The following is a 10,603-nucleotide window of genomic DNA, read 5'->3' on the forward strand; positions in this document are numbered from 1 at the left end:
AAACTGAAAAAAATATTTAACGGAAACATAATTTCATTAGAATGGTAATTTTAACGTTTTGAAGTAAAATTACAAATCACTACGTATTTTAACAGCGTAATTCGAAGGTTAAAAATGACCACCGATTTTCACAGTAAAGTGAGGTTCAAATTTTTATCAGTGTGTTACACGAGGAAGAGGAAGAAGAAGAAAATTACATACCAATGAAAATTATGCGAAAGAAGATTTGTGATTGAATTTGGGCGTTGGAAACTTGCTATTTCGTTTTAGAAACCTATCTCATAATAGAGGACTTTCTCCTCTACACACAGCTATATTGAATTGTTATACATTTTCTCAGTTGTATATGCCGATTAAATTCTTTCTAAACAGTTGTCAGAAAGAAATTGCAGGCAGCTTTAAGTTACGACAGTCGGCGCGCTGTTAGTTTACTTGCTACAATTAATAACAGCGAAGACACGCAAAGAATCCGTCGCTTTTATTCCTCACTTTTAGGTGCTCTTAGCTGTTACATTAAGGGAAGGCGGGGGTATATAAGAAGCTGTTGTAAAGCGCGGAAGAGCGACCGGGATGATGATCGATAAAGACGTACTCGCGGTGCTCCATGGGGCTGTCTGTATGGACGGGGGCCGGCATTTAGGAATTTATATTAAAATATGTAAATCTATCGGCGCGGGCATATTTGAAAACAGATAAATTATGCCGGCCGTGTATTGCGTTCCCGCGGTAAAATATCGACAGTGCGACGGTGTGGGGAGGGATTGAGGCTAACGGGCGGAAGCGGTACGTTCCTCGCATAACGGCACGTTCTGTCGACCGGTAGAAATGCGATTTATGACGATCATTGTGTAACGATCATAAATTATCTCTTTATTTACGCGGGGGCGGCAGCGGCGTCCGCGCCGCTGTTGTTTTTCCGTGTCTTTCGCGTCTTCCTCAAACAGCAGCACCTGATGCTTCCAAATTCTGTCGCTTCGTTTCGCCCGTTTACATTTCCCAGCGACGAGTTTATCTCGCAAGCTGGCGCTCGTCTGCGCGATGCAAATGGGGGATATTTCAAATTACGCCGATATGCTCCAATCGAAGAGACTTAAAACGCTTCGCAACGACGCGTTAGCAACGCAATAAGCTTCTATTCAATTGGAACTAATAGCAATTTGGCCCGCAAGCATTCACGTCGTTGTACATCGGCCGCTACATTTCCTTCAAAATTGAAACTAATCTCGCAAATGCCTGAATTTACCAGAGCCGCCAAATGTTGAGGAACAAACATCCCGATTTAACTTCCTTAAATGCGTTCGTAACTGTTTCTGACAGGGAACAACTCACCTCTTCCCTTCTGACTCGTACGCTAACAGTTGTTTGACCGTGTTTCTCTAGTTCTCGTGTTTGAATTAGCCTCAGAGTATGTCTTCGGCAAATCTAAACAATTGACGAGTACATTTAACTCTTTGAGAACGTACCGTTCCCTGCCTCTTTATACCGACATTATCATATGCTTTAGAAATTGGAAATAAACGAAATAGGTTGAAACATACGTACAGTAGGAAATTATAACACACATTTTCTCACACTGTACTCGCGTTAAAAAAACAAAAAAAAACGAGAAAGAGTACGGAAAAATATATTGAAAGACAAAAATCGATAACTTTGATCTTTGCATATGCAGATGGGAGAAATAAATTTTCTTCGAAATTGGGACGCGACGTGACGTGCCGCGATTGAGAATCAGACAAAAACGCTTTCGACGCGTCAAAAGTTTCGCGGCGTTTCGACTTATATCATCAAAGCGTATATGCGAAGCGGGAGGAGGGGGGGGGGAGGGGGTGAGACACGGCAGTTGAATACAGCGACGACGAGGAAGTCAGCCGGGGGTCGCTAAGGGTTCGCGAGAGACGGGCTCGGGGTGGTTGGATAGGTTCGTTAGCGGAACACTGGCAGTGCAAACATGCCCGCTTAAACCCGGCTGCGTACGTGCGCCGATGCGGTGTCAGATTTGAAGTGGTTCGCGGTGACGACGTGCACGTGACGCGTCGGAACGAAACGCGAACTGCGCGAACTGCCTTCGCCGACGACGGGGAGGACGACCGTTCGGTATTGGCCTGTGTGCCGCGGGTACCGCACGCTGAATATCGAGCGAGCTTGTCTGTTGACTTATTAAAAGCCGACTGAAATTGGAGCGAAGGCGGAAAATTCGATTTTCGGGATTTCGGCCGATTTCCGCGTTCATCGAAGTGGTGCGGTGACCTCAATTATTCTGCCACGAATGAAAGCTATTTTCCCGGGGCAACTATATTGCGCGGTTTCGTGCGCACCCGAACATATTCCTGATAGACGTAGGCGATGGTAAAACTTGCGCGTCGGTTTCACCGCAAAATAAGACGCCGCGGCGGAAAATCGGATGTACATATATTATTCGCGATATTATGGTTATTTATTTATTTATTTATTTCCGCTTCTTCTCGATCTCAATTTTATAGTTTACTAGAAATGACAAAACGCGCGCTTCACGCGCGCAGTTTGTGGTTGAGTATTGTATATTTTTAAGAATTTGTATACGTGCAAAGAAGTAATTGTGTGCGCAACGTCAATTTAAAATAAAAAGTAATTTATCACTCACTGATACGATTCGCAACCGCAGAGTTGTACATCGTTATACGTTAACTATATATGGTAAACTGTAACAAATATGTATATGATTATTATAAACTAATTATGTGAAATCGAAATTATTGTGTTAAATATGCTTTATATTTTATATTTTTTAAAATATATATTTATTCAAATAAAAAATTATATAGAATACTGAAAAAGTTTTCCTTTTAACTATAAATTCACAAAATTTTATACGTATGGTCTTGTCTCTAACACTTATTCGAATCCTCGTTCGAATCATTTGAATAAGTAAAATAAAAACACAGAACAGATGCTTTATTTCGATCAAGTAACAGATAACATAAAAATGTAAGACACTTACCTCACGATTTCTCCGCTGTTGCCCGATGCCTCCTCGGCCTCCTCCTCCTCTCAGATTTCCTTGTTGCACTCACAGAATATTCACTCGCGAAAATAATCGGTCGCGCGAAATTTCGAGCACTCCCGTACGCGATGTGAAATACCGCGAAACGCACGAAATATTGTTAACAAATATCGCGTGACTTTCTGTCATACAAATTACTCAAACTAACAACTTGCATTTTTGATTCGGAAGAATGGATAAATCACTTTTGAATTGGCGATATAAAACACAACGCGAGAATCAGAAGCATAATCTGCGGTAAAGAAGTAGTCCGCAACGATATTTTACAATCTTTGTCATTCAAGTGAATCCTCGACATAAATTACGTGAGCGAAATTTCCAGTGATAAATAGTTGTTATTAATTGCAAGTTATTTAGTTATTAAACACAGTTAATCGAGATAATTTCCGATTACATTTACACAATGTAATGACGTGCGATAAACGACTTTCTTTACTTTCTGCCCGTTCGAGTTGCGAAGAACGACAGAACGAATTATAGCGCGAACGCCGAAGTCGCACAAATTTCTCTCTTTTCTCGAAAATAGCACAGGTTACACGAAATCGATAGATAATTAAAAGCGCAGTGCGTAAACGAGATGTAACCGCGACAAAGTACCACGGTTTACCTTCATATTTTAGATGAGTTAGTCTCGTGAAATATCTTCGTATACGTTGATAAAGAGCCGTCGCCTCAATATACAATTCAGTTTTCATTACAAGTTGTAGAAACTTAATAAATAATCGAGGAACGTTACTTGTTACTGACAAAGGTGTACAAATCAATAGCGTTTTATCCATATATTGATCGCGATCCTGGAAACCGATAACGCGAAAGTAATACGACGCACGGAGCGACTCGCGCCACTGCTTGCCGGCCCAACGTTCGGCGAGCGAGTGAGTGCGCGGCGACCTTCAGGTACACGATGGCACGCAAAAACATCATACGTCACCGCGCCGAGAGAAAAACAACTACGAACGTTGAGAATTCGTTGTCCCGCCTACGAAATTGAAACTTCTGTACCTAATATTTTACATTACTTTGTTTCGCGACTGTTACTACGTTTTGTGTATCATTCTGCGGACTTATTAGTATTGATTAAATTAACGATTAATTCTGTTCAATCGAGAAAATGTATCGGAACAAAAATCGTTGTTACTTAAATTCTAATTCCTAAAATTAGAGATTTTACCTCAGTAGTTGGTGTATACAAATGTATATTTCTAAATTGCAAATTTTCGTTTACTACGAATCTAAAAGAGAAGTGGAGCACATCGCGCTTCGAGAAAACCAATCGGCATCGCGGAAAAGAGGCCTCAACTGTTCGATATTAACGCCATTCGCGCTATTAACATCTCTTTTTTAGAAAGGGGTTTGCCTCTCGGAAAACTCGTTTTTTAACTTGAAACTGCAAATTATCTGGATATATAAGCATTGTACGAAAAAATGTTCCAAATAAACCTTCAATATTTTCGAGGGGGCAATTCCATCCCGTAAAAGTTAGCCACCTACCGCTCCCCCCCCTCCCCCCGAAGGTGGGGCGGGAGGTAACTTTGAAATCTTAAATGGAAACCTCTGTTGTTTATTACATTATCTTATAATACTATCTTTAAAGAAAAATTGAATAAGACATTTGACAAAATATCAAAATGACGTTGATGTTTTCTCGATTATTTAAATATTTGAACAGCTTGATTTTTAAGGTAAACAGTAAAAATATCAGACTGGACGAGAGAGTTGAAGTTAAGGATGTCGCGCCCACGGCGTCTTTTAATCGTCTTTTTCCGCCAAGAACATTTTCTTTCGCGCACGAGCCAACGTATACAATATGGCACATGCATGCGGCAGCTAGAACGTCGCAGCTGCAGTAGCGCGTATTCTCGTTCGGCGCGACCGGCTTTAGTACGTGCAGCCTAAACCGTGCACGTTATCTCGCGCTCCAACATCCCCCAGAGTCTACCCTTCGTCCTTACCGTTGCCGCTACCGCTGTCCCGCTCCTCCTCGCTTAATCTGTAGTTGCGAATCTGCGAAGCGGAGAAGTTGCGGAATAGTTTCCTCTCTCGCCCGGCGAGTGAATTTAATCGCGTGCTCGCCGCGATACACGCTCAATTCGACGCGACTCGCGCGCGATACCGGGACGAAGAATAAGCGGTGGGGGCGATTGGTACCTACAATGCGGAATAATAAGTCGACGAGAGTACGGCCCGCGGTAGGACCTTGATTTTCCGCCCTGCGCTACCTCGCAGAATGGATATTACGCACGGTGGTCTTGTCGAGGTGCGCGGGAATCTTTCGCCTCCGTTATAAATCCACTCGTTCCGTCCGTCCGCATCCCGGCGACATTCATGAGGGAAAAAGATGCGCATAATGTTATCAACGCATTCCCGACATGGCCGTGCATAGTTTAATCCATTGCGACGCTGATCCCTGCGGTACAGGATGAATTCCGTCTCCTCGCCGTGGCGGTTGCGAGTAATATTGGACGAGGCTAAAACGAGAACTCTGAAGGATCATTTGAATAATGTAGATAAGTTTACTTCGCTCGGAAAATACAGAAACAAGAAAGATCGCGATTTCTCTCAACCAGAGAAAACATGCGCGCGCCATGGTTTTAGTCCGTTAAGAAAATACTGTCTATCGCGGAAACGCAATCTGGCGAAATATTAAATCGAGAGGATTTGCTTCGCGAAACGCGCGTTGTTTTAAATTAAAATAGCAAATACATAACGAATATTTGTACTGTTAAAAATACGTCTTTCTGTGTTTCCACTGGCTCGGGAAAACAACGCCCAATTTTATGTAAGATTACGTTGGGTAAAGCTGTTTAAAAATAAATATGCGACGCCAGTGGAAATAGACGCGCGAGCAATATACGATCGTGTAGAACGGAAAAGGATCATTAATAATGACAATCCGTTACGGCAATTATTCTGCGTTTATATATCTCGGGTGGAGCTTCAGCGAATGCTTAAGCGAATGGCCGCGCTTTTCAAGTCAATGAATAAACCGGCGACGGTTAAACATTAGAGAGCGTCAAATCTATTGAGCGCGATGCATTTGTAACGTGCATTGTGGAAATTGGTATTATCCATTTCATTCGGAAATAACATGGGCGGAGGAGAGAAATTCTATTATTGGTTAGCAAGCACCAGAGGTTTATGCACTCCGCTTTATGCGATAACGAAGATTATACGAATTAATTTGACTTTGCAAACGAATACACAATTGAAATAATTCACTCACGCGGATGCGTATGATTTAAATCTGACGATAATCCCTGAGGATCATCCGAGAATTTTCTATCGCGTAAATAAACGGTCGTGGTTTTCGAAATTGGGAAAATATTAACAATTGCAACGCGACCTGTTTGCTTAATAATAGTTTGGAATTGAAGAAGGGTTTCCCGGACATCGGAGGCATTTATGATGTTTATACTAACGCCATAAATAAATGGAAATAATTGTAATATTCGTACAGCTAGTTGAAAAATTTTTATTCTCCTCTCTCTCTCTCTTTCTCTGATTCTTTTTATGTTATATTGCTGTAGTTATTCTATAAAATAAGACTCTCGTGTGGCAAATACCAATTCAAAGGAATAAAGACTCAAGAGCCGCGACAGATTTAATTATTCTGATTTGCACATTGGGAAGTCACTTTATAAAAGTATTTAGTTACAGTTATAGTTTTTTCCCTAAAAATGTAACTAGTTACAATTACAAGTTACCAATTCTAAAAAGTAATGCGTTACAGTTACTCAAAAAGTAACGAATCGTTACTTTGCAGTTACTTTCTTGCAATGCAAATAAAAATGTTAAATCTGCGTTTGAATTATAAAGTGTCGATAAAAACGTTCATGTGCAAATCCAAGACCTAATACGATCTGTGGAGGTTTAAAAAATATTATATATAAAGTAACTATTACAATGTAACTATTAAATTAGTTACTAGTTATCGGGAAAATGTAACTGAGTTAAGTTACAGTTACAGATGGAGAGAAAGTAACGAAGTTAAATTAAAGTTACCAAAAAAAATAGATAATTGTATGTTACAAGCAATATGATACTACAATTATGAATTATTATTCGCACATATTTGGAAACTGGAGAGGCAGGTGGCACCTATTAATTTTATTGAACCATTCTTCGCATAAAAGAGACAACTTTACTCACAGCACCCACACCGCCGTTTACCTAAAAAATACAACTCTGAAATTCCGCAAATGAATAGGGACAAAGCGAATCGCAATTCCACGTGTGATACCTCCTCGTCGGCAACGGTAGGACTCCGTCAATGTGTATAAACGAAGGGGTTATTACCGTCGGGCTATCGTTATTGCCACAAACGACTCGTCGTGTGGCTCCCGCTTACTTCATATTCAGTCGTTCGCGTAGGTGGACGACAAGGAGATGACATTGTTAACGACTCCGCACGAGCGTCTTCTCCACAGGGTGCGCTTAACTCCGGCACTCTCCGCGGCCGGGATCGTTGTTACGACGAGGAGCATCCGTACGTAATGACGCCGGTCGTGATTTAAATGATACATCAAGCCGCCAGTTCCGCCGCGCATGTGTCGAGGCATTATCGTCGTCGTTACGGCCATTATCGCGAAACGATAGCATCCATCCCGTTCCTTCCCACGTTTTCACGTGTTCACTCGCCATCAGGACGCGGTCGCGAAAATCAAGTTATACCGAGCGCTTTATTACAATAGCCTGGCTTCGACACACCAAATGGCGTCTGTTTGTATAATACTTTAATACGATCTATCACCGGCAACAGTCTCGCGCTTTATTGATCGATTTGATATCTTGTTGCTGAATAGTTGCCTAATTGAGGGGTCCATTCCACTTTAATGGCCCCAAAAACTATGCTTATCTTTCACAATTTTTCTCACAGTAAATACACCATACAACGAAAAAAATCTTTTGGGGATTTATTAGGGCACTCTTAAATAACACAAAAAAATTGTTGTCATAATTTAAACAAAAAAGTACTTTTTAAAACTTTTTCAAACTGGCATCATTTTGTTATTTTTAAATAAAACTTCTTAATTGAGGTTCCGGACATAGCGACACTCATACATTATCTTTTTTATTTTTTGTTTCAGGTAAGCCTAAATGATAAAAGTCATCAACGCAGAGGACTTGCATCTTTTTTGACGCGCCATTCGAACGGTATGAAAAACGCTTAATTAAAAACACTCGTTTTCTCTCTCTTTCTCTTCATTAGAACGAAGTATTTCCTTGTTCTGAAAGTTGTTACATCATTACGTAGAATGTTTTCGAGGAAAAAAACGCACGTCTAGTTTTCAGTGTAAAGTTGAAAAAAGATTCGATAAATAAAACTTTTATCTCTTGCATCATCACGTCCGTTACATTTTTTGTCAATTGAAATTTTTGTTAGCATTTATTACGTACTAATTTTGTTGATAATGTTAAATATTTCGCAGCATAGCCTTTTCTAAAAGTATGCCAAATGTATGATTTAATTTTAAATAATAGTAATATTAATTCACCGAGTGAATAATTTATTCTCGTAAATTAAACACGATGGAAAACGACGAAAGCTTTGCTCGTTTCATGTTTCTCATGCAGCATCGCGCACTCGGAAACTGTTAATCACTCCTGGAGAATATTTTTCACGCACGCGTTATCCATGTACGCGTACCACAGCATCGTTATTTCTCGGGTTCTTGTCTTTTTCTCTTTACCAAAGCCGGTCATGTTCTCTTATGCAAAGGATGTCTTCGTGAGCCACCTTGCTCAGAGAAAAGATTCCAGGGTCCCCGGAGGTTGAATGGGGTTGACGTATTGAAAAGGGGCGATGCTCCTTCTTGCAGACCAAAGGAACGAACGCTCGATCTCTGTCGACTTAACGAGACAACGAGCGCCGCGTTGTCTTTCGCAAACGATATAAACGCATTCTCCGATTCCGCCTTTGACTTGGCTTTTCCTGACGTTCGCGAGCAACTCTTTCCTCGGGCGAGGCAATGCGAATGATTAATCTGTCGCTCCCTTCGAATTTCCATGAGCTTCAAAAAGCATATTTCTTTATTTAATATTGTTTCTTCACGGGCTAAGGAAAACTGATGAAACGCATAAGAAATGTTGTATTTATATTAATTTATTGCTTAACCTGCTTAGAATATTCTCTATTTTATATAAATCTGCGTTTCCAATTTTCCAATTTTTTAGACAGCATTATTTGTGATTTGAAATTAAACACCTTGGCTTGTTCAACAACGAGAAATAAATACATTTTAAATTCTTCAGTACTTCCGAAAGCAATTATATTTTACCGACGACTTTATTTTCTCGGATTAAATCTTTAATATTACATAACCATTATATAGAACGCAAAAGGAAAACACTTATTCGTTGAAAAGCAAACGCTCGTATACGTCGAATACGGTATTTTCGCGTGCCTCGACAGTACAAGTATTAATGTCGGTTTAGTGCAGGTTCATGTCCGGCCGTCGCGTCGGTCGTGATTCGCCGCCGGCCGCTTAGACGCAGACTGCACGACCGGAAGTTTCGGTACCGAATACGCGTGAAGACGAGGACGAAGCTGAAGCTCGCTGAAGCTTCCGCGACTCGCTTGCTGACTCTGCTGCGCGTCTTATCCGCACGGCAATCCAAACTTTGCTAAGTCAATAGCGGCGACCCTCCACGGATGAGAGGCTTCTGCGTCATGCTCTTCGATTAGTTTCGTTCCCGAGTCCCGGTACTGCCGGCTGCGGGAACTTACGACTCGTCACGACCGAGTGGTTTGTCTTTCTTTGACTTCAACGACGGCTTCTTCCGTTACTTCGCTCTTTTATACTTCACCACGTTGGCGCGCCCGTCCACGAAAGAAATAAAATGGTTTTTGCGCGTCCATCTCGGTGGTTAAAAAACGTCGTAATGGTGGAAAGTACTCGGTTGTAGCGTATCGACATTGTTATTGGGTTTTGTGGCGGATCGCGACATTTAGTCCCCTTGCAGAACTTGCGTATAGTTCATAGAGAGCTCACGATGCTGCTGTACGATCTTCCAATACCATATTCTGGAAATTTATTAAATCTGCTTTATACGATGTATAATTATCAAAATTTTAGCTACATGCAAAATTAGTGTAATTAAAAAAAAATTTTTTAACTAAGTAAATAGATTTATTTAAAATTATTTTTTACTGAAGTAAATATTTATTCTATTTAAATACCAAATTTCAAGTAAATCTGTGTATTACATCAAGTAAATTAATTTAAATCATTACATTTTCTATATTCAACTAAAGACTTCATAAGATAGAGTAAAATACTATTTATTAAATGAAATCATTGTTTTTGTCAAATAAGAAATCCAATTTTATTCGCTGTAAAACTTATATATCTTAGTAAACATTTTACAGAATTAAAGTAAAATTTTTTTTATTTAAAATTATCTGCTGTTTGATATTTAATAAATACTTAAATTAAGGAAATGCATGTTTTAATTTGTTTATTATTTTTTAAATTGAAGTTAATAAGCTATTAGGAGCCACCTAATGAATAATTTTCTTGAGTGAAGTAATATATTTTGGATTAAGATATTTTTTATCAGTGT

This window comes from Vollenhovia emeryi, unplaced genomic scaffold (assembly GCF_000949405.1).
Source record: "Vollenhovia emeryi isolate VEMERY1.0 unplaced genomic scaffold, V.emery_V1.0 DF939381.1, whole genome shotgun sequence".
Taxonomy (NCBI): domain Eukaryota; kingdom Metazoa; phylum Arthropoda; class Insecta; order Hymenoptera; family Formicidae; genus Vollenhovia; species Vollenhovia emeryi.